This window comes from Poecilia mexicana, unplaced genomic scaffold, assembly GCF_051168715.1.
Source record: "Poecilia mexicana isolate PSO_F unplaced genomic scaffold, ASM5116871v1 scaffold_22, whole genome shotgun sequence".
NCBI lineage: Eukaryota > Metazoa > Chordata > Actinopteri > Cyprinodontiformes > Poeciliidae > Poecilia > Poecilia mexicana.
Genome location: NW_028263391.1, coordinates 9,540,597 through 9,568,310, shown reverse-complemented (window position 1 = coordinate 9,568,310; position 27,714 = coordinate 9,540,597).

Genomic DNA, 27,714 nt, shown 5'->3' with positions numbered 1-27,714 from the left:
ACATGACCATCAAATACCAAGCCAGAAAAGAAACATTAATTACCTGAGAATAAATACAAAAAGACGAAGACTCGCCTTAAGACAGTTCAACCACAGCTGTTTTAGCCCAGTTACTTTTATATCAAGGTGTGTTTCTACTGTCTGATGCGTTCTAACGTATGAAGCTATCCTCCTTGCGTACTTTCCCAGGGTACGAACAATAGATGTGTTCATTTTCATACAGAAACATTTTACTCAAGAAAGCGGGACCAAAGTTTATCAGCTATCTGTGTTTCTCATTTCAAACTGCCTCAAACTGGCTCTCCTGACCTCTCCTCTGACCCAGTGCATCAAACAGCAGATTTTGATTATAAAAATTAGCACATTTCATATAATATCTTCAAACTCTTATAAAACAGACATGAGCAGTTTCAATACCAAAACATCTGTTACTCTCTGATTAATTTTCAACTTCTTTGGTTATAATGAACTAAAACATTTTCAGATGAATATATGACTTATAGACTCTTAAAATGTGATCTAATATAAAACAACTACTGATAAGACTAATTTTAATCAAATCGGGATCATTATATCTAAGAAAAATGTTCTAGTGATTAAGTTACATATTGATTAAACTATGAGTCTAAACTTCGGCCTACTCAAAACAATCGGGATCAGTCTAATAGTTCAACATGCGCTAAAGATAAAGCTAAAGCTAGCATTAAAACTAGCATAATAAAACTAATATTTGCAACACTACTAAGAACAGTACATAAGAAGTACTGTTATGTTTTAAGACTTTATCTATATGAGTGGAAGTCATAGAGAACCTCACCGCAGACAGGAAGCATAATCCAGGTAATAAGAAGTCCATTAAGAAAGTAAGAGCATAAAACGTACACAGCAGCAGTAACAGGAATCAAGCATTAAAAACGATGAAAACATGGAGCCTATGGAGACTTTTTTTAGGGAGCTAATAAAATCAAATAGTGTAAATACTGCGGGGAGGGATTACTGTTTTATGGAACCGGGTAGAACTAATTACAGCCTGCAATTTCAAATATCGTACGGGACTTGAACATGTCACACTGCAATAATGGATGATGATGCCAGAATGCACGATTTGTTGCAGCGCAATTGTCTCAGACGGATCCAACCGGCATATCGGTCCGTCAATAAATGGACAGCAGGCTGTGGATGTTTATGTGCTCATTATTAGAGTCTGCTGGAAAAACCAGCGAGAGGAGGAAGAGGGAAAGGAGACAGAGACGGAAACCTTCATGCACTGCCTGATTTAGAAAAAAAAAATAAAAATACAACTCTGCTCGACTGTCGCACCGGCTTAAGGGGGAATATTAGAGGCTGAAGCAAATGGGAGGCAGACTCAATAAAATATTGGCTACAAGTAGAGACATGGATCAGGAAAAAAAAGAACCACCACCAAGGATAGAAATGAACAAAAGTGACAGAAATGCATAACACAAAATATGAACTGCTTTTAATTAACTAAAATCCTTCATTTGACAAGACCAACGAAGGATAGGAGTTGCCAAATCTTGATAAAACAAACTACCAAACATGCTTCTTGTCACTGTGAGCTTTAAAGTGTCCATTTTAGAGCAGAAACTTCATTCCTGGTTGACACACTGTCAGTTCAAGCTGGTATTAAGCTCACAATACTGTGGACGGGGACACGGCTTAGACTGATGCCTCGTTTCCACTGAGCGGTAAGGCCTGGGTGGCTGTGATTCACTACGCTACTTTGTTTACGTTGTAGAAGCGGCTCGCACAACCGCACCATTCCTCCCCCCCCCTTCCTCCTCAGCAGCTTCTGGCGTCACGCAAAATATCCCGTCGATTCGGGAACAGAGAAGCGTCACGGCTCGAGACAAACACGGCACCAGTGCATCGGTTTTGTCGTCTCACTAGCATGACGCAGCGTTTGGCATCGGGGGAGGGAGGGGGTTTAACCCTGCCTTCCCAGTAAGATGCCAGCTGGCAGTGGAAATGTTCTCCTGAACGTGCCAGACCATAAAACACCGCATCGACCCACGCCGTACTGCTCAGCGGAAACGATTCAAATGTTTCTGGAATGGTTCAGAGCTCGGCCTTATAAAAAATTCATGCACTTTGCTGAAAATCTGGTTTCTTGGTAGAATACCTGCCAATCTGAGTAATTGTTCCACGAATTGTTCCAGGAAGAGAGGTCAAGTATTCTGTCAAACTTATTGTTGATGGCAACAAATTGGTGTTGCTTCTCTTTGATTTGCTGAGAGTCATTTATAAAAAAACAATATGTTATTTGTAAATGTAGAATCTTAACGTCTATAAATGTTATGCTGCATTTTTTTTTTAAATATCACTGATGTTGTTTTGTTAGTCCATCCCTTAAAAAGGAAACGTTGAAATAAATTATTATAACCCAGCATTGGCATACTCCTCACGTCTAGACGAGGGTATATTCTGCACCAGATAGTTTAAAAGTGAAGCTATCCTTTTTCTTTTTTACGTGGCATAAATGCGGAAAATACAATGAGTCATTCCAAGCATTTTAGCTCAAGCTGCCAACTGAAACAGGAGGTGTTTTTTTTTACTACTTTCGTGTCTCCACTAGGTCTCCAACTAATGCAGCTCGAAGGCACCGTAGGCACGCTGCAACTGCAACAATGGCAGCCACTGCTGGACAATAAACCCCGAGAACAAAAAGAATCAGCATCACTGCCCGCGTCTGCTTGTGTTGTCCCACACGCGTCAGGTTGTCGCAAAAAAGGCAACAGCCCACACAGAAAACGGAACAGCCAAAGTCAAGCTGAGATCCTCTGTTTGCCCTCGTTTGTCTTGTTTGACAGCCACTGAGGTGCTTTTTTTTTCACAGCGTCCGACATCAACAGCATGCAGACGCTGCTGCAGCTCCAGGATGTTTCGTCTATTCAATGAGCTCGCAGTCATTCGATGTAAATGCAGGATGATGAGCGTTTGTGTGAACCTGAACTGTTGATTCATCAGTAAACAACCACATGAACACTTTCGTTCGGTTAGGTAAATGAATCTCATTGAGAGATTAATTAATTTCTGTGTTTATTCAAAAAGGGAAACTCAGGTAATGAAAAACCTGTATTTGTGAAGCAGAGTAGTCTCCTTTTTTTAAAAAAAAAAAAAAAAAGAAGTTTTTTTTAAAACTGCTTTGTAAATCCACTGCAAAAAAAAGTGTTTTTTGCAGTGGATTTACAAAGCAGTTTGCACTAAATGCATGTAGGAGGAATTCTGCTCAAGTGGAGCAATTTACATCTATTTGTTGCAGTTGTTTGCTCTTGAGCCTCAAATACAACCAAGGTTGTTTTTTTTTTTTTTTTAATCATTTTAAAGTTATTTTTAAAATGATATGAACCATCATGGGTCGACTGATTTGTGGTTTTTCTTCTCTTTCCTTTTTCTATAGCTTTAGCTACAAAGATGCTTTATTTCCTGGAATCATAGCCGATTTCAAAATGCCACTTCAGACCCCGCCTTCTCAATTCAAATCGGCCAATCACAGAGCGGAAAAAGAAAACAAACTCACATGAATAATAAGAGCACTGACAATTATTTATCAAAAGGAAACATCAAGCAAACATTTTCTGGCACAGTTTACAAGTCATTTTATTATTTCAACCACTTGAACTTTCTTCTAACTCTCAACCAATCAAACGCCAGCTCTCATCACCTCACTTCCTGTTAAAGACCTGGTTTGGAGACGGGCCTCCAAGATGGCTGCCACAGAGGACACGGCCACATGCTAACAAACATTTCAAAAGAAACGCTGATACACACTGGAACTAAAACAGAAAGGAGAAAACATGGCTCCCTAACTATTTATTCACCCGTGTTGAAAACTTAATTGTGCGTCAAACAATTTAGATATTAATGTCTCACTAAAACTGACATTTTAGTGGTTTAAAATTCAGAAGACACACAAATAGTAGATATGCATGGTGAGGACAGTGGCGTAAAAGAGCAGAAATGAATGAATTATACGAGTTTATAATGTTTGAATAAAACTTTTGGAGAAGAGAAGCATCTCTACAGTTTCTCTTGGCGCAGGAGGGTCGGGCACGGAGCTTCCTGCAACTTTACCAGCTGAGGAGGAGTTCCCATCCCCGCTTCTTCAGCTCCGATTTCACAGCTCTGGGATCTCCTTCATCCAGCTCCTTCATAATATATTAGGCAACTTGATGACGATCGCATCCGCGAACACACGCGGCTCCACGCACACAAACACCAGCAGATGTACACTTTTAATGACAGCTAATCATTAGCATTCCTTTTAATATTCATGCCTTTTTACGTAACCTTTACGTAAACAGGGACCTGTGCATGGATTTCTACATGCCCCACGCACGTGTTTGCGCGTGTGTGTGTGTGCGTGTGTATGCGTGTGTGTGTATGCGTGTGTGTGCAGCCAAGTCTTTTCTCTGTAGTTTCCCTCATTATGAGAAAGCCCTTTAATGTTTGTCTCCCAGTGGAGAGGGGAAGGGAGTGTGAAACTGTTATTGCAGGCAGAGAGAGTGAGAGAGAAAAATCTAATAGAGGCAGCCTGACAGACACTCCTGCTCATGCAGTATGATCTCTCAGAAGATGACATTTGCCTCGCTAGCGTCTGTGTGGGCACCTATACGTCGCCGACTGCGTGCCGGTGTGTGTGTGTGTGTGTGTGACCTCAGCAATACAGTCTCAGATGACGGAAGAATGACTTGGGTGTTTCAGAAGGTGGGGTGGGTTTGGAGGTGGATGATGGCTGGCAGGTGGAGGAGGCGTGAGATAAGAAGGCAGATGTGTGGAAAAGCGGGAGGCAAAGAGGTTTGAGTCGGTGAATAAAAGATGCTGTGGGGAAGTTGACGGCGGGCGAGGAAAAGACGGTCTGCGCCCCGTCAGGCTCTTACTGCATGCAACACTGAATGGGGAGACCTTAGGAATGTGCATGTGTGTGTGTTTTGTGTTTGAGTGGATCTGGGCATGCTCTGTTGGTCACCGATAACCCCACAGCACAACCGAAAGAGTCACGCTTTCCCTCACAGTCACAGTAGCGTGGGCACTCTCAGTGTGCGTCTGCATTTATGTGAATATCCGTGTGTGTGTGTGTGTGTGTGTGTGTGTGTGTGTGTGTGTGTGTGTGTGTGTCCATCTGCCTCCCTCTGTCGTTGTCTGCCTGCCTCAGCGTCAATCTGTTACTATATTCCCTGATACCTCTCCAGTATCAGAGGCCACGATTTAAAGCGGCTCAGTGGGCGCGTTGGGAGCCCACGGTTTGGGAAGAGACCGAGAGCTTGTTGCTCGGCCAACAGGATCCTCGTGGTCATTCCTGCAGCACAAACAACCGCGCAGCCAGCTGGAGAGCCAGGAGGCGTCTCGGTGAGCTGGCACCGGACCAAATCGCACAAGTTGTGCTGCGGCTATTGCTTTGCCCGAACCCGAGCGAGCAGGCGTCCTCGCCCGGTATGACGGCGCACACGTCTGTGCTCCTGGGATCTGTGTTTCTGGAGGACGGGGAGGGGTGTGTGTGTGTGTGTGTGTGTGTGTGACGGTTCCCCCTCATACGTGCGATGAGTTTGACACCTCGAGGCACAAAGGGACTGAATAAATGACATCATTAGAAAAAGAAATAAATAAAGTTCTGGCTGCCAGAGGTCCTCATTAAAATCCATTTTCTGCCCTGAGCCTGAGGGCAGAACTGACAATGTTTGCAGTTCTTCTACTCAACAGACAATAGCTGCAACAACAACGGCAGCGTTACAATAACGGCACTTCCTCCGTTTTTGTTGTTTTGTTTGTTTGTTTTTTTCTCATTGTGATGATACATTCACTGGCCATTTTATTAGGTACACCTTTCTGGTTCACACAATGAATGGATTAATCCATGGCTTCCCACCACTCCATCTGATTTTGGTCCTTCTGTTCTTCCTTTTTTTGTTGTTGTTGATGGCGTACGTTACGGGACGATAGGATTTTTGCTAACCTGGGACTCAAAAGGTTTTCAACGCACTCCAATGCTGCAGCTTCAGTCGTTAGCCGAAAGCTAATAAGAAATGTGTCAGGAAAGCAAAACTGGCCGCGTTATGTTTAGGAAACCCACCGGTTTCTGCTCAAGTCGCGGACAGGTTTATATTCACATTGGATTGGTATCTTCACAAGACCTCGAATTTTTATTTCACATTTCACTGACACGGCCGATTCAACCAGGATCAACGACGGAGACGATCGCTGCGATTTCCCACAAACGGCATGAGTGTGAATCGGGCTGCAGACGACTTTCTGACAACTAGACCAAACATCACACAGCCACTGGTTCACAGGGAGAGATCTGCAGTGGTTTTGTGGACAAAATTGCCACGTTAATGTCAAAGGTCACAGAGCAATGGTCCGGCTGGTTCAAGATAGGAAACGGCAGCAGCTCAGATGAGCGTCTGACACAACCAAGGTGTGTAAAATATGTTTGAACGCTCAATGGCTCAATGCACTGAACATAAGCAGATGCAAAAATCATGAAAGTGCGGCTTCATCCCTTCTTGTATCAACAGCTCAGCTCGTTTTGGGATATTTCACTGTCTCTTAATCACAACATACCCATTTTATTACGGCTGCTTCCAGCAGGTTATTTGGTCCGTGTCATGTTTAAAACTGGTTTATTCAATCTAACAATGAGTTCACTGAGCCCCCACTGTCAACACATCTCAGTCCAATGGAGCACCGACAGGATGTGCAGCTGCCAAATCTGCAGAAACAGCCTGATGCCATCATGTCAGTGTGGGCCAACATCCCTGAGGAATATTTCTGACACCGTGTTGAATCTGTACCATGAAGAACTGGGACACTTTTAATATAGGCAAAAAAAAAAAGAAAAAAAAAGGGGTCCAAACCCAGAACTGGCAACGCATACCCAATAAGTTATGCCTTTTTAATGGTTGTAATTAAAAACAATTGTTTTCTATTGAATCTGACTAGTTTGTAACGTGGATGTGGAGGCATTTGCCTCAGCGCTGCTCATATTACGAGAAACGGGGCAGAAAAAAAACAGAAACTGCAAGACTGTCAAGGATAAAAGCCAGCCACTTAATTCCCATTTGAGTTTTATTGATTTATTTTCCATTCAACCTTATCCAAGAAGTCTCTTGAAATATATTATCTCCTCTTCGAGGCAGAGCCGCGAGAACTGAATCACCTAAAACAAGACAGTGCAGTTGCTTTGAGAGGCACACAGAGGCGTTTCGATCTGCCTATACAGCAGAAGGTGAGGAAGGAAGGAAGGAAGGAAGGAAGGAAGGAAGGAAGGAAGGAAGGAAGGAAGGAAGGAAGGAAAGAAGGAAGCGGGGAAATGACGACGTGAACGCGAAGATATTTGACACCCAACACGTTAACATTAATTGATCGATGATTTGCAAAAACGTGTCACTGCTGAGGTGATGAGACATTACGGTTGAAGATGGCTGGGTCCAAAATACTGAGCTAAATATTTTACCTGCTGTCATTAGCTGAGGTTTTGTCACACACACACACACACACACACGCACACACACAAAGACAGAGTCTCTCATTATTCTGGTTCTGGTGATGCACAAACCACCGGCTAAGCTGGGAGTGTCACTCGGAGATGTGAGGTTTAACAAACAAAGCTTGCTACCTGGAAACAAAGGGATGTGCTAGTTACCGGGATCAAGGTAAACCAAGGTTTTAAAAAAAAGTTACCATGTCAGAACCGCTAAGATTTTCTGTCGTATCTTTCAGAAAAAGTGCCAGACTGATCAGAGCTTTTCCTCTCCTGTTGCACCGAGCAACACTTTGCTACAATTTCACCAAACACTTAGCCACGTTAGCTGGCGGATTGAAGGCTGTTAACGTCGTTCGTCGCTTTTAAGAAAGACAAATTTAACAGTCTGAAACTTTCTCCTGTCACAAAAAAAAAACAAATAAATAAAATAAAAAGAGAAACAGAGACACTCATGGTGTGGAAAGTAAAGAAACATGACTCATACTTTTTCTGTGCGATGCTCTTTTTGGAAATTACCCGAGGCGCGCTACCAGCAGCTTCTCTGTCAAGCAGCCGGCCGGAGGCTCGACCCAACCAGATAACCTGGCTAATGAAGCAGCTGACATCATTTTAATAAACTTTATTAAAAACAGAACAGCAAAAAGCCTGCCAGATGCTGTACAAAACAGTATTTTCTATGCAGTAAAACCTTTTACTTATACATCTAGCGCTGGTTTTCTCTGTGTAGGCTAAGCGACAAAATTGACAAAATTCTAATTTTTATATTTATTCCTCCAGTCTTGGTAAGTCAGATGCTTTTCTCTTTTAAATAAAAAAAAAAATCACATTTGCTGTACATGTTTGTGGGAAAACCTTGATGCCGTTGCTCTAAAGTGAGTATTACTCATAAGTGAGACTTTCATGCAGGAAAACGTGTGAAGGAAGTCTATTATTGTCGATTGTGAAGTATATCAATCTGCTGAAAGTTTATCGGGATGAAACAATCAGAATTTTATATGAAGTTGAACTTCTATTAACTTAATGATCAGACAAAAAGATTTGAGGTTCATAATTTGTCTTATATGCAGTTCAAGCATAATTTAAACAGCACAAAACAGAAAATCACCAGATGATAGATACTCACTGTATCTCTAAGATTTCCCAAAGACTGCCACCATTTCTAAGTCCAGCTTGATCCGACACAGGCAAAAAGATAAAACAGAGACACTTTGCTGCAGTCCATTCAGGTTTCCTCTTACTAGCATGAACACTTGAACGACTGAAAAAAAGATTAATTTGGTCAACGTCAACATTTTTTCAAGCATCTCTGCTTTATTATAGGATCACTAGCAAAGGTCAATGTGAAAATTTTCATCTTTTAAAACTCAGAAAATGTCCAAAATGTCAAAGTTTTTGCAAGCAAATGATCAACTTTTCAAACTCAAATTTCCACGGTTTCTTTTTCCTAGAAAGTTTCTGATTAATCTTAAAATTTCTGAGTTTTTTGGCAGGATTTTACTCCTTTTTTCTTCCCTCAGCGACCCTAACACACGCCGTCGTAGAGAGCCCTTCCGGTATCCGTAAGGCTGACTTACATCCACCTCTTGGTCACCGCCTTTACCTTTGCACATCGACTCAGAAGTGAAACAGATTTGATTCTCTCTCTCAGACTGACAGAAAGCCTCCGAGTCCAAACTCCCGGTGAACATTAATATCTTCCTCTGGGTTTACTGTAAGTTATCTAAAACAACGTTCAGGACCTTCATCACGCTGTCCATCCTCTGAGAAAGATGGAAGCCGTGACACAGTGTTGTGGCGGCGGTGAATCAGAGCTCTTGTCTGATTCATGTAAGCTCCACACCAGCCAATTGCTTTTACAGATTTATCTCGCCACCGTCATAAAAAACAGCCAAAGGATAACCGGAGGGACCATCAGGGGCATAACTCTGACCCAAATGGACCAGAAGAGTCTGACTCGAGTGTCTGTTATTTCTTGAATTTCAATCATGTACAAAATCAGCATTGATTTCCATCATTTTGTTTTGCTAAGGAGCCTTTTGGAAGTGGACCTCCACCCGGTGGCACACCTGGGGAACCGAGAGGAGAAGATGCTGCTGATCACGATCAACAAAAAGCAACTTAACCAGAGATTAACACGCCGTGAAAAGAAAATGGCACCAAACCACGACCGAGTCCCGCTCTCAGGCGCTTAGAGGGCAGTGACATTTTCATATATTTTTTATTTCAACAAAAAAAAAACAAAAAAAAAATCTCCCTGCAATCTTTCTACACGTTTTTGCTTTTAGCATTCATTGCTGAAAGCACTGCATTGCATTTTTATTTCTGTTCTGGAGAGCTGCTCGCAGCTTAATCCAAAACGCGGCTCTTTAACCCTTGTCGTAATGCACTGTAGAGTGAACTGTAGGCTAAAAACATCCTAATCAAGATGCCGATAAACGGCTACAAACCATCACAGAGTCCCTCCTTCAACTTCAGAAGAGCCTCTCTGTCATTAGGCCTGCTAATGATTCAGATCAAAGAGGGAGATCTAAGCTGAGTAATAATTTAGCGGATAAACAGCAGCACTTCACGTGACGAGAACAATGAACCCCTGCAAAGCCCTTCGCAGGATCAGCACGTCGGTCGGAGGGAGCAACAGTCAGAAGCCGTCAGTCGTCTCTCGACGTGTCGAACGAGCCCGTGGTAACAATCCTCTGCCACGAATGCAGCAAATTGATTAAAGCGTTTTAGATGCACTTGTTTTTCATCCGGCAAATTAGCAGCACTTCACACAAAGGCAAATATTACAGAGTACGGCTTTGCAGACTACCGCGAGGGCGACACGGGTCCGGGGTCCTCAATCTGGAATCTGGATACAATCTGCACTGCGGTAAAAAAAATAAAAAAAGATAAATAAATAAAATAAAACAGTCCCCATGTGCTTGTTCTCGTCTCCGATGCCTCTTTTTAATCAGCGATTTAATTTTTTTTCTTTTTGTAAATGACACTCAAATCATATAAAGTGGTTATTTCAATAAAATGTTTTGGCTCACAAGGAGGGGATTTTTGTTTGTTTTGTATTTGGTGTTGAAGAGGCTCCGGGTCAGTTTGGCCCCGTTGTCATTTTCATACCAGCACAAAAACAAACATCAGTTTACCTTGCTGTGTGGTTATTTTTTATTATTTATTTTTTGAAGAGATTTTTTTTTTTAAGTTTAACTAAGCAAATCCCAAAGTGCAACTCGACCAGTAAAAAGTTTTAAAACTGAACTGAAAGGTTTTTCACTTGCTTTGAAAATAGTACCAAATTTAAAACACGACTAATAGTTTATCTCCCCCTAAGCTCATGCAAAATTAAACTCAGGACAAAATGAAAACATTTCTTTCAGTGTTAAAGTTCATAATAACAAATGTGATTTCTGAAAGAAAAAAAAAATTATTTATAGGTAGATCTGACACAAACAGGGAAAAAAAAGAAGAAAAGCTAAATTTTAAGTTTATCAGACATCTGGTTTGTTAGCAGATATCCTGCAATGTTTTTACATTTATTGTATGCGTACCGTACACTGAAAACATCCTAATTCAAATTACGATGAATTTCCACAAATTATGTCTTACAGGCATTCATCATAATCAAATAAAACTTATGAGAAATAATAAAATATGTCTTGGACGAGCAAGAAGCAGGATTCTGCAGGAATGAAGACAAGTGGAGCAGATAAATGAACTTTTCCAGTCCGGTTTGTTGGAGAGAAAACATCTGAAATATGCAAAACCCCAAAGTGCAGGAACCTCTGAGCTAAATGCTCCAGCATGCAGCGGATCGGTGATTAAAGATGCACAGAGGAGCTGATTGGCTCCCTGAATCGGTTGATTTTGCATTCCAGTGCAGCAGATAACAGCAAACCAGGGTGTTTTTTTTTTATTTTTTATTTCCAGATTATCTTTTTAAAAAAAAAAAAAGTATTTTATCGAGGAGCACTTTGCACCCAGGTCCCTCTGGATTCTTGATCTGATAAAACAAATCAAGAATATTAGTTTTTATTCTAACTAATAAAAAGTTAGAAAACTGTCATCTGTTTTGTGAAAGGAACAAATATGAAGTTATTTTTAGCTTACTTGTATATGAATATGTGGTAATTATTTTTTAATCTTTACAGATTGCATTTGCCAGATATTCTAGAGGACTTTCAGTGATGCTCTGAAATTTTGCGCCTGTTTTTTTTGTTGGAGAAGTCACCGTTTTACTGCTACTGTTCTTAATACAGTTCAACTTTCAATGTCCCTACAAAGCAGAAGAAGTAATGTGTTTAGTGACTGAAATCGAAATGAGTTAATGTATCAGCACGTCACAGCTTTGCAATATCGCTGACTTGAAATCAGCCAGAATCTGTTTTCTGAATAAATAAAAGCTAATCTCCATGTTTTGGTCATCATTGTCCTTCGACAATCCCTTTTTGTCATCATCCTCCAGGAAATATTTCTCTCAAACTGAAAACAGGTCAATTATTCTCAGCTGGGATTGGTTTGTCCTCAATGATGAAATGGAAAAAGTACTCTTGAGGTTGCTTTAATTGGGTTTTCTTTTTTGTGTGTGTGCAACATCTGATGAGCAGGAATAACTTTTAGTTCTCAAACGTTTTGTTTAGACATTTTAATCGTTGCTTTTTGTATGGAATATTTGTTTTATTGTCTATTAACCCCCGTTTGATTCGGGACGCGGCGTCTGCCCACTGGCTTCGTCGTAACGAGCGATTGTGTTCGCAGACACTAGACTATAAATGTCAGTTCAGTAAACCTGCTTGCTCTTTGTGTGACAGCTGTGTTTAATGCAAATAAAGCCTCTGCTAGGCTTTTGATGGCACTTCACAAAAAGTAATAAAATGAATGGGCACTTCATCTCCTGGATGAGAACTGTGATTATCTCAGCAACACGTTCGTCACGTTGTTGCTTTAACTGGAAATCTGCTCCGTGTTGGCACAAAAACAGGGCCGTGAAAATTGATTTCCTCCCGTATAGATTTCCTCTACTTTACCTTTGTTTTGGTCATACTTCAGAATAATAATAGTATTAGAGATAAATTTGGTGAATACGAAAAGTATGTTGAAAGTAAAAATGTACCCACAGCTGCTATTAGTGACAACGTTGAGTCTTTTTGCTGTAAAGTAAGGCGATAATTTTATTTATGTAGCACATTTTCAGCAACAAGGCAATTCAAAGTGCTTTACATGAGTTAGAGGAAATACAAATAAAAGAAAAGAAAACCAAAATGGTAAAAGTGTAGAACTACGTATTGGTTTCCCATGTTTAATAATAATTTAAGCATCAGAGGTTCCTCTGGATTCTTGATCTGATAAAACTAAATGTTGATTGAAGGTAATGAGTAGTTGCTCTATACAAACTGAGGTCCTAATTCCTGCTCTGGGTTGAGTGAAGTAACTAAATGTTCAGTGTGGATGAATTTTGGTCAACGCTTCTTTGCAGGATTGTTTTAAATGAAACAATCCTGCAAATTCCATCTCCATCGGGTATAAATCAGATCCTGGCTTCTCTTCCCCGTCTTCCCAAAACCCTCTGCGACGACGAAGATATCAGTGACCCTTATATATTTATGATTCAACGCTCAGTTCTTGAAGGAAGTAAAGTTTGCCGTGGTTTAGATGCTCTGAACCTTTCCAGGTGAGTTCTTGAAGTCCTGTCGGTATTTTTGGTAGACTGGACTCTCTGAGGAAGATTCCAACACTTAAACATCTTTCCTGACGGATGGACATCAGCGACTTTGTTTCTCATCTGTACTTGAATATGTCTTGCAGATCGGTGCACAGTACACGGTTAGAAATATTGATTTGGTGAGGTTTAGCTCACAGAAAAGTTTTACCAAGTTCTTCGACATATTTCTGGTGGGCAGGCTTTATACCTTTTCAAAACCATTATTAGGAGGAAAGTGAGGATGAATTTAAATCTTTTTTTTTGTAAACCCACCGTCATTCAAGTCTTGTCAATGCCATCAGGATCCTACAATCAGCCACCTGTCACTAGCAATCACAGAAGAAATCTCCCCATTGTAGCAGAAATTGAAGAACTCTGTTTTAATCCGGTGAAGAATTATAAAAATGAAACCCGACTCCCTACGAGCAAAACACTTCATTTAACAGACATCGTTTTCTGTTTAAATACCTCGCAAATGTGATTCAGAACGGAAAAAAAGTGAGAATAAATCGACACAGCAACGTCTAAATATGGCTGAAAGGTTGTATGGGGTTGATCAGGTCGGTTTACTGAGTAAACCTGGTGTTCAACGTCCTCGTTGTCTGGGGCAATAAAGACAAGGACCGGTCAGCCTTCAGTCAACATTAAAACAAGTCTAGGAAAGTTCAGAGGATATTTAAGAAGCTGTGGATGAAAACATCAACATCATGCAGGAGTTGAAGACTGAACTCCTCAGGAAATCTAATCTACAGGTTTTTCCTCATCATTTTTACACTGCTGCAGTAAGACGAAGCTCAAAAAAGAAAGACAAATCATGTAAATAAAACCGATTGCCATTACCGAATCAAAACTTGGATGCACGAAGCTTTTAAAAGCTGTGAAAGTTCATAAAGGGACAAATTTCACTTATTTTTCTTTCTTTAACTCATTTAGCTGTTTGCAATGGGACCATTTATTTTGTGCAAGTGCACAAATGTGTTGCCTGTGAAACTCGTACAACACTGTCGTGTGAATTTCCCCGTTTTAAGTCACGTCCGCATGTGTGGCGAAAAAAGCATCGCAATTTGTGAGCCTCTCATTTCAGACTCATCGGCGACGTTTGTTATTTACAGACAGTGCAATGAAGCAATTCGTCGGGTTGAAAATAACAAATATGAATGTGCTGTCAGGTTCGCGGAGAAAATGTAATTACGGCTTTTACAACACACAAAGCGAGTGGGATGAGGAATTAAATGGCTTTTTAAGACTTTGTTTTAATTCCCTGTTTTCTTTTCTCCTTTCCCCCCATTTTTTTTATTTATTTTTTTTGTAACTCATGTTAAAGTTTCCCAAATTAAGTTTGGATCTGTTGAGTTAAATTATGTTCCAGCAAACACTATTTGGAGGCACTGGGAGCAGCTTTATTAAAATCTGAAACAAATATCTGGTTTCCACTGTGTGCAGTCAGACATTTCTCATCCTTCCCCGTTTGGCGCCAACACTTCCCCTAGTTTTTCTTGTCGCCTCCTTCCTCGTGCGTTGCAAGTCGGCTTTGTTGCACTCTTGTGTCCTGAGGCCGGTCGACAAAACGTCCTAATGTTTGCAACAGTTCACTGATTGCCGAGCGGCCTGACAGCTGAGTGGCAGCGGCGCAGCCAGACGAGTCCATCTTGTTGCTCTGCTAGTGGTCAGAGCTCCGCAGGGCTGATTGTCTGAGAACCGCAGGATATTTTTCAGCCTCAATAACTGCCAACTTACAAATAGCTCTTTGTAGTCAAAAAAAAAAAAAAGAAAAACGAATGCAAGGTCAATTTTGTGGATCAAAAGGGCCGAACAGAAGCAGGCATTGTGCCCTGTAATTTCGTGGCTTCGGATCTGTTTCCAGTTCTTTGAAGAATATCATCCTCTCTCCCTCGGCACCGAGACGGATCCTCCTCACATCTGTGCTGCTGTTTCTACCTGCTGCACTCCGTCTGGGATGACGCATACAATTAGACATGGCAATTTAGGAAAAAAATGTAAAAAAAAAAAAAAAAAAAAAAGGCTTCAATCTTTTAACTCCCTCAAGTGTGAATTGGCAGGATTGTGTGTAAGGACTCAAAAGGTTCTCTGTTATGTTTTTATTTTCAATCTGTGCAGCTGCTGGGAGCATTTTTTTTTTTTTCTGTGTGCGTTTGTCAACTCTAAATGATTTGAAGGGAAGCAATGTTTTGGAGAACGTGGGAAGCTTGGAGTGAGGAGCGAAAACTAACAGAGGGTGAAATGTTTTTAGAAGTCCCATTTTTATCTCCGCCGCACACTCTGTAGTGCTCCCTTTTGCTTGCGCCGCGTTGCCATACGAAAGCACAGAGATGCACTGTACCGGCATTGAATTAGGAGGAGATCCGCGCGTGTAAAGATGTATGCGGCGTGACTGTAAATTCCTTTCTATTTCTGTGTCGTCGTAACGAGATTTTAAATTATAACGGCACTTCCTACCTCTTACAGACAACATCCTTCAACATCGGGGTCTCCAAGAAAAGCAAATGGTGGCAAAGAGCGTGGGCGTTCTCGCCAGGAAAAGGCAGAAAAGAGAAGATTGTTGTGCAGCGCCGTCTCTTTTTGTATTTTTAGCTGTAATCAGTAACAATGTCTTCCCAAAGTGCTCTTAAACCCTTTGATTCTTTTTCACATTTTGTCACCTTGCCACCCAGAACTTGGCTGGGATTTTCTGTGATGAAGTAGACAAAGTCTGTAAAGTACAAGCGAAGGGTAGATGCTTTTATAAATGTCTGCAAATAAGTACCTGAAAAAAAAAAAAAGGGAATTGCAATTCATATTCAGATAAAGGTAAATAAAATGTTCTAGTCAGAAGCTACTGGGTCAAACAGATTTGCATTTTGTTGTGTTTATTATTCAGATATTTCCTGTCCAACAAGCTTCAAAAAATGGATATTGTCTCACACAAATAAACAGCAGTGAATGTGTGACACTTTTCCCACTTTCTGGCGATATGTCGTGTCCATTGACTGCTTCATTTCCACTACCTGGAAGAGTCACACTCCAGACAACGCTGCGTCGTCTCGATCCGTCGCAGATTTACAAAGTCCCTTCCTCTATGACAAGGCCCCCATGGGCAAAGTCAAGCTCCATTAAAAAGAAAATGGTTCTCCCCGGTTTGCTGCGGAAGAAATGAAAGTCCCTGCGGAGCGCTGACCTCAACCCCATCAAACACCTTCCAGACAAATTGGAAGCCAAACTGGCTGCGAGGGCTGATTGCGCAACGTCACTGACCGGCCCCGCTAATGACCGTGTGGAGAGCAATCCCTGCTAGTCGCCACCATTTTTGGGGAAATGGTTTTTTTAAAAACTAAAAATAAGGACGATTTCTACAGTAAATCTTCAGGGGCCACTTATAGATTTATATATATATATATATATATATATATATATATTTTTTTTTTTTTTTTTTGCTTGCCTACATTCTGCTACAACTTTGTACTAGTTCTGACGTGTGTCATCATTCGTTGCCTCATGAAAGGCTGCGATACCAATCAGCCTCTCCTTGCTTGACATGAGTGGCTACGAGCAGTCCCGCTACGCAACCTGCAGCTTCGGCTTTTGTTTTATATTTTAATTGGAATTTTCAGGCAAAGAAATGAAATAACAGCGGTAATGAATTGATTTTTAAAACCGTGCAGGTCTGCAATCTGTCGCATGCATGTTTTCTGCTTTTGTTCCCAGGACTTACTTTTAAAAACAATTACACTTGGGGGGGGGAAGAAAAAACTCTACCCACTGAGGATAATTACGTCTTTAGAAAAAAAAAAACAGAGTTGGCTTTTGGTTTGTACAAAGAAATATATTACCTTTGAAGAATGAAAGTAAAATTGGTAGTATTGTTTTTGAGAGACATAATTGGTTGACAACAAATCAGTATCACAGCGTTATAGAGCGCTTCTCAAAACTGCACATGCTTGTTGATTTTTTTATTATTTATTTTTAGTTTTGTCACCGGATGACCACAAACCTCATTGTTTTTTTTTTATTGGAGTATTATGCGTGCGGCAAAAGTAGCTTTTTAATATTATTTTTTTATTCAAAGAAATAAAAAGGTGTGACGTGCATTTGTATGCAACCCCTTGTGTCGATATTTGGAGCCACTTTTCACAGCGGTCACAACTAAAAGTAAACAACTAAAACGGCACAGGAAAGCAATCGTACTAACACTGGTATAACCAAAATTTCAATTAATTAATGAAAAAAACATACATTAGTATCGTAAGCAACGTGTTAAATTCAAAAGCCCTTTTTAGTGCTTTTGAACAACAAAGATATTATTTTATCGGGGAGCCCTGACCATTTATGAAGATTTTCAGAAGCCAAACTTTCTATCTCAACGGAGCTTTTTTGTGGTTTTGTCGTCCGCTGCTGTTGTCAGAGGATGGCGCTTGTACGTCAGATTTATGGTCCTATTAGAAACGCGTACATACAAAGGTTCCCAACTGAACCCTTGCATGTACACCCAAAATGTGATTCACTGGGTTAAAATGTGTGCAACTAATGAATCAAAATCAGGCAGCTGAAGACTCGGCACCAACCAGCACATGAATGCGATCTGACGTGAAGCTTCGCCATGCGGCTCAGCGTCGATCTCCTGGCGGTAGCTGAACAGCTGCAGCATCATCAAGTCTTCTGCACATTTCGACATGTTTTCTTCCCGGGACTGCTGTGCGTTCAGCTCCAATCACTGCTCCATACTGCTCTCTCCATCCTGACAAACTTCACTTTTCCAGCAGAAGAAATGCGTGCCACCCACACCTTGTTTCATTCCAGGGTTGCCATTTTCAGTAGGATGTTCATTGTTAGCTTCCTTCACACCTTTTTTTTTTTTTTTTTGGCATGTAGAGCTAAAGGTAAAATCTGACCGCCGCACTCTGACACATGTTTGCTACATTCACTACATAGCTCGTTGCAAAGTGAGAACAAAACCATAGCTGCTGCTGCTTCTTTTTTTTTTGTTTTTGTTTTTACACTGCTTCTCCTTTTGCCACTCTTCCATAAAGGTCAGATTTGTGGTGTGCACAACTAATAGTTGTCCTGTCAACAGATTGTAAGCTGAGGATCTGTGTGCGGCTCCTTAGTCTTCATGACCTTTTCCAGCAAACCTCTGAGCCAATCACAGGACGGCCGTATTTATGCTGGGATTAAATTATTAATTAGGTTAATTAGGTGACTCTACTGCCAGGAGCTGGCTTGATTTTATGGTGTTTATTGGAATCACACTGAAGTAGCAATATAAAATAAAGCATGCCACGTTTTTAGTTTGCAAATGTAAATGTTAAATCTTCCATCCTTTCCGTTCAAAATCCCTGTCACGTCGTCAATGAAACATGCCGAAGTCTGAGGTTGCAGCTGCAAAGTTGGGAACAGTTTTGCCAAAAAGTATGTTTGTGTAAAAATAAAAATCACTATTATTATAGTGGCTGGTTATTTTTAACCCCTCAAACTGCAGCATCAAGATTTTTGACTGACATTTAGCTTACTTTTAAATCTATTTAATTTTCCCATGATTCATCTGTTCATTTTGGCAGGTAATTTGAGTTACCTTTAGATCTGTGCATGTCCGTCCATAAAGAAATCTCCAAAGCAGACATGAACAATGGTTGCACCAGATTTTATTCTGCTGTATTGGAGTAAAAGGAGGCGAAATACAAATCTATGCCAACTTTTTCCCACGTTTGCTATTTGTAGCCCAAACTGACAAACAAAACAACTAGAAGCATTCAGATGCAATTTAATAAACCCAAGGGTTTTTGGAGAGTATTGCTTAATCCCTTCAGTAATTATGACCATGAATAAAAAGCTACGTTTAAAGAGCATGAGTGTACACTCACTGTATATTGGATTTACAGAAACTCCTAAGGCTTCTCCTTTAACATTAAACCTTTTTATCAGCCTTACAGAAACAACAAAGCGTTTTCTTTTTCTTGAGGTTGCTCGGGGTCAGTGGAAACAAGTCGAGAACAGAGCAGCGACATATCATCTCCCCTTTTAAGTTGTTATATGAGTCTCCATAAACGGTTTCCTGCCTCCGTCGAGTCCTGGGGGAAATATTTGCTTCGAAAGGCTCCACTACATTCAGCTGCCAGCTGCTAACTGAGCCTGCCTCCGCTTTGGTGCAGCGCAGGTAACGAACTGTGTTGCGGGGTGGGTATTTAAACACGCACAAAACTCATTAAAACACAGGCAACAACGCAAGAAAGGACGCGGCAACGACGGCTCAGGCACAGAAGTCGCGTTCCCCCCCCTACGCGTCCGTACCGCCTCCGTTTGCGGCTCAGTTTGGAACCGGCTGTGAGACTTTCTCTGAACTCTTGTCTTCCGCAGTTTTTCCTTCAGTCTAATTTTAGCGCACTCCCCCTAGTGCAATACCTTTCCTTTGTTTTCGCTTCAAGGGACAAACTGCTGTGTCGCAATAAACACCCCGGAAAGTGCCAACGTGTCAGGAGGACTGCGAGGTGCAGTTCGTACTGGAAAACACTTCCACCCACCATATGTTATTTCCTGCGGAACCAGTGGAACGGCGAGCGCTCCGCGGAAAGCCAACAGACGGGCAGATGAAGCACTCGGAGACAGAGATCTCCGTCTCTCATCAGCCGCCTTTAGCGGTCACATTCACACCGGCAAAGTGGAGAAGCCGTCGCCCTCTGCGGCCCGCGTGGGCAGAGCTGTTATCTAAAGCAGCGTTCCTGGCCTGAGGGCTTCAGAGTGGACGCCTAAGATGTTGTCATCTCGTGCGGTTATCTGATAGCACCTTATAATCCCCCGCAATCATCCCCACTCAGTGTCTAGTTTGATGCTTAACATTGAGGCTTTGCAGTGGATTACGCTAAGAAATAGGGTCAGTAACCTTTTCCCGTGTTGTTTTTTTTTTGGTTTTTTTTCCGTCTTCACAGTGGGGTCGTTTTAAGTGACAGTTTTTGCTTTCATAGTTGTGGCTCTCCAAAGCACAAGACATTTATTTAGAAACGCTCTCTATGACTTAAAATGACAGCACGGTCGTTAAAAGCTCCCAAAACCCTTTATTACTCTTTTAGTGTGAGATAATGACGATCCCTTTCATTCCCCTGCAATTAAAACGCCACAAATCTCAGTGCATTTTATTCAGATTTGATCTGACTGACCAACAAAAGATATCAGTGAACTTGTTTTTTTTTTTTCTAAAAAGTGTGACACACGCAGTGCCCCTTTTACTCCGATACCCACAAAATAAAATGTAGTGCTGCAAATTGCCAGAGTCTAATTAGAAGTAAGTTATTCTAACTATGAGTAAAGCTGTTCTGGTACGATACGATTTTTCTCCTACATACCAAAATAAATGTGGTCAAAAACCAGCAGCCTCAAAACACTAAACACGGCGTTGGCAGCATCATGCCTTGGAGATGCATTTTTCAGATACTTGTTTGTGGAAAGAATCTGAAAACTGTTGCTTCTATTTCACATTTCATGTTGGTTTACGGCTGAAGTGTTACAGTTTGTGACTTTAATGTGAGAAAAAAGCGGAAAGTTTAGAGGATCTCCGTGTTTTTACAAGGTGCTGCAAGTAGCAGTATTTTTTTTTTTTTTTTGCACAAGCTTAGAGTTAATGACATTTTTTTTTCCAAAACCCACATTGATGAATTATATATACGTACACATCCAGCGCATAATCTTTTCTTAGAACAAGTCATGCTCTCACTTTCTGCATCTGCTGCTGCGCTCTATATTAAAGCCAGGGGGGAAAAAAATAAGCCCGAGCTCTGGCCAATTCCCTCGGCTGGCATCCTAGAAGGTTGACTGGTCTGGTTTCTCTTGAGGTGTGTGTGTATGTGTGTTTAAAAAAAAAAAAAAAGACCAGGAAACATTCTGCCTTTTTGGAATAAAAACCCCCCCGAATCCCTTCAAAAGGGCATTTTAGCTGTGTTGACTACAGTGAGGTACTTCCTAAAGAAAACACTTTTTCCCTGTGAAGGATCTTCGTCGAGGTGCATCCAGGAAAGACAGAGGAGGCAATATGTATGAAAATGAGAACAGCAATGTTGCAAGAGCCTCAGTGCCGACAGATAGGGGATGCTGTAAAATACTACACACACACCCCCCGCCCAGCCCCCATCCTCGAATCTTATTGCTTCTGAATGCATAAGTTGTCAGGGATCCCAGCAAGCCCACCATTATTATGGACTACAGCAGGAGGAACAACATGTACAGAGAGAGAACTGCAGACAGGTACATGTATTATATACAACTACAGATCCATAATCAGTACATGCATCCTGCTCCGCGTCTCACTCTGTCGCGAGGAAAGAAACTGTTTGTTAAGATTACGATGACAGCAAATCACACAGCGGCGCTTTCTTCAGTTTGCTTGTTTCTTTGTAATCCTGTTAGAGATGTTTTCTGTCTCCTCCGTTTCAACCTTCCGTCTGCTTTCTCCACGTTCTGAATACGCCGCCTTGCAAAGCGTGTCATAACGCAGTGAACTTTTCCGCGTTTTGTCACATGAAAGCCACAAGTTCCAATTCGTTTTTTTTTTTCTTTTCCTGTTTTTTGGCACTTGGTGATCAAGGCAAGGCTGTGGCAGCCTCATGCTGTGGGAATGCCTGTGGATGTGGCAAAATGCAGAGCGACGCTGAGAGGAAATCTGTCATAGGCTGAAAAAGACTTGATATTGACTTGAGAATCACTTGATTCACGTTTCCGAAAGCACAGACCCGCCACGCCGACATCCAGGGAACCGACAGCGAGATCCTGTGATCTGCTGTAAAGTGGACTGACGCCACAACACCGATGCTCTAGTCAGGCTTAGAGGGCATTATGTGTCCTCCAGGCACATAGTGCTGTTTTGTAACACATTCAAGTAGCTATATTACATTCAGTTGTTATAAAAATACCACATATATGATTAAAGAAATTTGACCTTGTAATTTAATGCCTTGAAATTGGGCCTCTGTCTCTTTAAGAGTTTCCTGCTCTTATTAACCCTATGTCAACCTGTTTGCCAAGCAGCTCTACCAGGTGTTTGCTAATTGTTGCTAGCTAGTCTGAAGGAGCTCGGAAGTTTGGAAACTCCAACTCCGATGGGGAGCTGCACTATCAAAGGCGCCACTCGGTTCCTCCACGTGTTTTTTTTTTTTTTGCACAGTTGCATGGTTGCCACGGGAGATTAAAGGGTGTCCCAAACCGTACATGAAAGAATCAAGGCAACACGCCGGGTTTGTTTTTGATGAAGGAATAACATTATAACATGATGTAAAGCTCAAAAATAGTCAGTTTTACATGATACCGCCCCTTTAAGGAGGTAGAGATCCTTTGGTCTGCCTCACGACCCGACCACAGATTAAGCTGAAGATATCGAATGGACAGATGGACTCTACTCAGTTGCACATTTATTTGAATTGGAATATGCCATTTTCAATAACTGCAGCATTTTTTACATGCCGTGCTTTTGCCCCTGTTATACAGTTTGTTATCTATTCTTTTTAGTTTGTTTTTGTCTGTTCCTGAATCTGCATGCTTCAACTTTCACTGCACTATTCTATTCTATTCAATACTTTGGAGGCAAATCCAACTGAGAATCATAAAAATTGAAAATGGATGATGACGCCCGGAGGCGGTCCATCCAGTCTCAATGAGCTTGAGCTATTTTGCAGCAAAGAATGGAGAAGAACAAAAAGAAGATGTGTAGAGCTTGTGCTGAGTCCGACATTTACATGATGGCGTCTATATTGGTGGAAATTAATCCAGAAATGGATCCGCGGGTTATATTGTGGCTCGGTTTTAATTGCAGTTATAGATTTGATCCGGGACAACTCTGGGTGAAAAGTGAGATCTTAATGTGAGTTGTGCAGTTTCAATTATTTATTTTTTTTTAGCTCGTTTTGCATTTTTATATTTACAAAATGTTGTCTCAGTTTTTGTTGGTCTATCGTATAAAATCCTAATTAAATATATCAAAGGTTGCAGCTGTAAATCTGTAAAGGTGGAAGCTTTAAAGGGACTTATCACTTTTGCAAGATACCGTAATATGATAGTTACCTTTTGACTTTTTATTTATTTTTTGCTGTTTATTCCATTTAAAACCTGATTTTTGCACTTATTTGTTACCTCTTTCAGAAAGATGTGTCTGAGTCTGCGGTTGTTTGTATCTTTCTATTGTCATTCACATAATTTTCCTGGTAATTTTGTGGGTTTTTTTGTAGTTGTTAAGTGTAGGTGGTTGGTGTGCATCTAATCGTAGCTGCTTAGTGTCTCATCACAATCATTTTCTATTTCATTTGTTTTGTTTATGATACTTATTTTTTTCTTTGCAGCCACTTGAGAACAGTCCTTGAAGTCATTTTCAATCTTTTTGACAATGCTTTGCTTTTTTCATGGAGATGTCTTTTATGGATCATCTTTTCAAAGATGTGTGATTATTTGCTCACTGTGTAGCAGCTTGCATCTCCTTGTTCACCTTTAACACATTTTTATTACTAATTTTGCTCACTTTGTGGCTCCTTTCCGACATCGGAAATTTCCCCCCTGCAGATCTGTTTGGAAATTTGCATATTCATCACCAGCATGAATGTCATAACAATCTTGGGGCTTTTAATTATTTATCTCAACACCTTTGTCTTTAAGTTCAATTGCCTCTCTAATGATTTTCTAAAAACAAAAATGTAGTGAATATGTTTGAACTCGTAGGGGATTTTACCCAAACTTTACAAGTGAAATATTTTAAATACAGCCTCACATGCAGCTCTGGAAAACAAATGAAGATCCCACTGCACTGAACCTCCTCGTTATTCCGCCAAATATTGATTCCTGACTTAAAACATTAGTATTGTTGTTTCTAAATGAATATAAACTTGCTTTCTTTGCATTACTTGAGGTCTGAAAGCACTGCATCTTTGTTGTTATTTTGACCATTTCTTATTTTCTGCAAATAAACACTAAACTTTTGCTTGTAATTTCTGAGACATGTTGTCAGTGGTTCATAGAATAAAAGAACAATTTTCATTTTACTCAAACATAGAACGATTAAAAAGTAAAATCAGAAAACTGATCAAGTGGTCTCTTAATTTTTTCCAAAGCTGTATATTCACTCCACCAACACTAAGTTTAGCAAAACATCTCTTTGCAAATCTGACCTGCTATATGTTTGATCGCCCTTCTTGGATTGATTATTGACTGATTATTGATGGAGTACATTTAAAGGGGCAGTATCACATAATTTCCAGGCACATTTTAAAGCGCCATCAAGTAACTATGTTGCCTTCAGTTGTTATATATCAAACTGACATTTAAAACCTTGAAATGCAGCTTTTGATTTAAGGCAACATTGTAGAAATATTGCTGGTACTCCTCTTTCAGGATGAATCCTCCACCACAGCATGAAGCTGCCACCTCCGTACTTTGCAGATTCAACAGCATGTTTAGTCTCCGCTTGACTCCTCTAAATGTACTTCTAGTCGTTATGGTCAGAAAGTTCTGCTTTCTTCTCTTCTGAGTTTTTCTCTTAGATTGTCCCTGTAGGTAGGAACAGATTTCAGTCCAGCCCGAGAGAGTCAATTATATAGAGAAGGGGCTTTATTTTCAGGCAACACCCTCTCAGTCTATGTTGATGTCAAACTCACTTCACGGTGAGAATCGAGCTCCAGCGGTTTCCATTTTATGATTGGCTTGAGCTCCGCTTACCGCTGTCGTTTCTGAACATCTTCGGACCAATTGCCTTTCGTTGGAGGGGGGCAGTTTTGTTGACGCTGCTGAAATTTGGGGCATAACTGGGTGTCCCAACAGGACCGTGATGCCGAACACACATCAGAAATGGTTTTAGACCAGGCAGGGCGAGTTAACATGACTTTATGGGATGGCAAAGCCTCAAGCATGTTAGACGTTTTGTGGACGTCGTAAAATCCTAGTCTGCCCTTGGAAAGCGGCACATTTATTTTAGCGCTACCAATTAAACCGAAAGTTAAACTAAAATTACACCAGAAGATTGTCGATGACTGTGTGAATAATTCCTCTTTTTTTTTTATTTAGAAATCATTGCAGTTGTTATTATCACTCCACTCTAAATAGGTTGTTTCACTTCAATTTGCACGGACGGTGAAAATCAGCTTTCATCCGTTTTTTGCAGCTCATTTGTGCCAAAAATTCTTGTGCCAGCATTGCAGATGCAGCAACACATCAAATCTCCCTAAACCTGCAACACGACACCAAATCCTAACCCTACTTAGATGCCATATCTATAACTATTTACAGATATCGTGTACATATAATGATTAGGAAAATATAACGGATATAAAAAAGACACGCAAACCCGTCACAGTTCAGCTTTGGTTCCCTCAAAGTTTATGACCCAGTATTTAAGTAATTTTTTTAATTATTATTTTAAGGCCTTACACCACACTTGCTCGCAATTTTCAAGACTGATTAACTCTTTATGAAGGTGCAGAGGGCTCTTAATCAATAAATCATGATGCTAAGCAGAGCAGTGTGTTTTTATGTTTTTGCTTTGGAGGCTTAAGTAAAAAAAATGAAATAAAAAAAAACCCTCTAAACCAGTTCCTCTAAGACCAGCACCAGATTTTAAGTGGATGGTGCCCTGAGGAACTACCTTTGAAGATTGTGAAAAATGCACATAAATGCTGACTTATGTTGTGTGTGTGTGTGTGTGTGTGTGTGCGTGTGTGTGTGTGTGTGTGTGTGTGTGTGTATGTTTACAGTTCATCCAGGTACAACAGTTGAGTCAGTTTTCACACTTTAGGATAATCCTAAAAGAAGGTGACACAAGTTTTAACGTGCTTAAAGTGTGATAAATATTTTTCAAGCTGTTTTCAAAGATTTTTTTTTTCCCTTACTGGAGAAGGAAAAAAAATCTCATTCTGTTCTGAGGATGATCAGATTGAGTTTTTGAATTCTCTGAAAATAGTGAAACAGTCCATCCAGATACCAATCTAAGAGTCAAAGTCCATAGCAGTATTTTCTCATGCACCTTACACACAACTCCTGTTTCACTATAGCAAATTAAAAAATATTGAGACTTCAGCTAATATATATATATATATATATATATATATATATATATATATATATATATATATATATATATATATATATATATATATATATATATATATATATATATATATATATTTCCAGAGTGCTTCTGCCTTAAAGAAAGCCTAACTCCCCCACGGCTATGAACCGCTTGCCCTCATCAAGAACTGAGACCATGAGAGAAAGATGATTGCTGCAAAAAAGAAAACAAACAACAACAAAAAAAGGGGAAAAAAAACAACTAAATCTGAGTTTCTACACTGCTGCAGGTGTGGAGACATTAAGGGTGAAATCTGAAGAACAAGAACCCCAGTGATCATTATCCCTCTGCCTTCTGTGCCTCCTAAAAGCCTCTGTCCCATTTCCCATCTCTGTCCATATCTGTGCTTCTCTCTCCTCTTTTTAACGCTGGCAAGGATGCGGACAATGGCTTCAATAAAGATGAATTGAAATTGGCTGTGGCTGGATTTGGCTTCCAGAGATGCACAATGGAAGAAGCCGAGCTGTAATTATTGCTCCGGATTCCAGCACGCTGCATTGCAAACTCATTTACCCTGTGTTCTCTCCCCGTTCCTTCCTCCCTTTCTTCGTCCTCGTCTTCACTCCGTCTGTCCCCGTCTCCTTGTAAAATCCCTCCTTCTTTTCCCTCGCCCTTTCACTCCTTCAAATCTCACCCTGTTCAGCTAAGTACAGTTCATTATTGTTGTTTGCTAAAGTAGAACTATAATTTCACAGCTGAGGAGCCAGATCAGGTCTGGAGTAGTGATTAATAATCTGACGGGGAATAATGATTTCATCCTTCGTTTTCAGCTGTGGGTAATTATTCGCTGTGTAATTGCGGAATAGATTTGCTCATGAAAAACAGACTTATTCAAATGTGAGATGGAAACTGCAGCGCCTTGGGTGTGTCAAAGCATCAGCGGAGCTAAATTTGTACGGTTGTGTTCCAAATATAGGAGCGAGGATGTGACAAGAACAGATGAGTGGGCAAGTCTTTACCTGTTCCGAGTCTGCTAACGTGACGAGTGTCGCCTGCTTCTTCTTCCTGAAACAACTCTTATGGACGCCTCTCAAGAAGGGATGCAACTACTTCTAGTCTGTGTGCCTTGCCAAAGTATTCACACCCATAGCACATGACAGACCAGTTGGTTTTTGACCACGAGAACGGGGAATATTGGACTACAAGTTGTTAGAGACTAAGAAAAACTAGAGCTTCAGCTTTCTGGAGGACAGCAACGCTGAACGTAGAGCCAGAGCCACATGGGAGCAAGCCATTTTAAATGTGTTGGAATGGCCTATTCAAAGTCCCGACCTAGAGAATCAATGGCGAAACTTGAAAATTGCTTCCTATGATGGCATAACTTTGGCTTATTCACCGGGCAAACAGAAGCGGATAACAGACGACTTGTGAGAAGTTTTGTTTCTGAGCTGACTGAACCGCTTCTGTGCAGGGTCACAGCTCGGTGCATGTGAAAAGTGA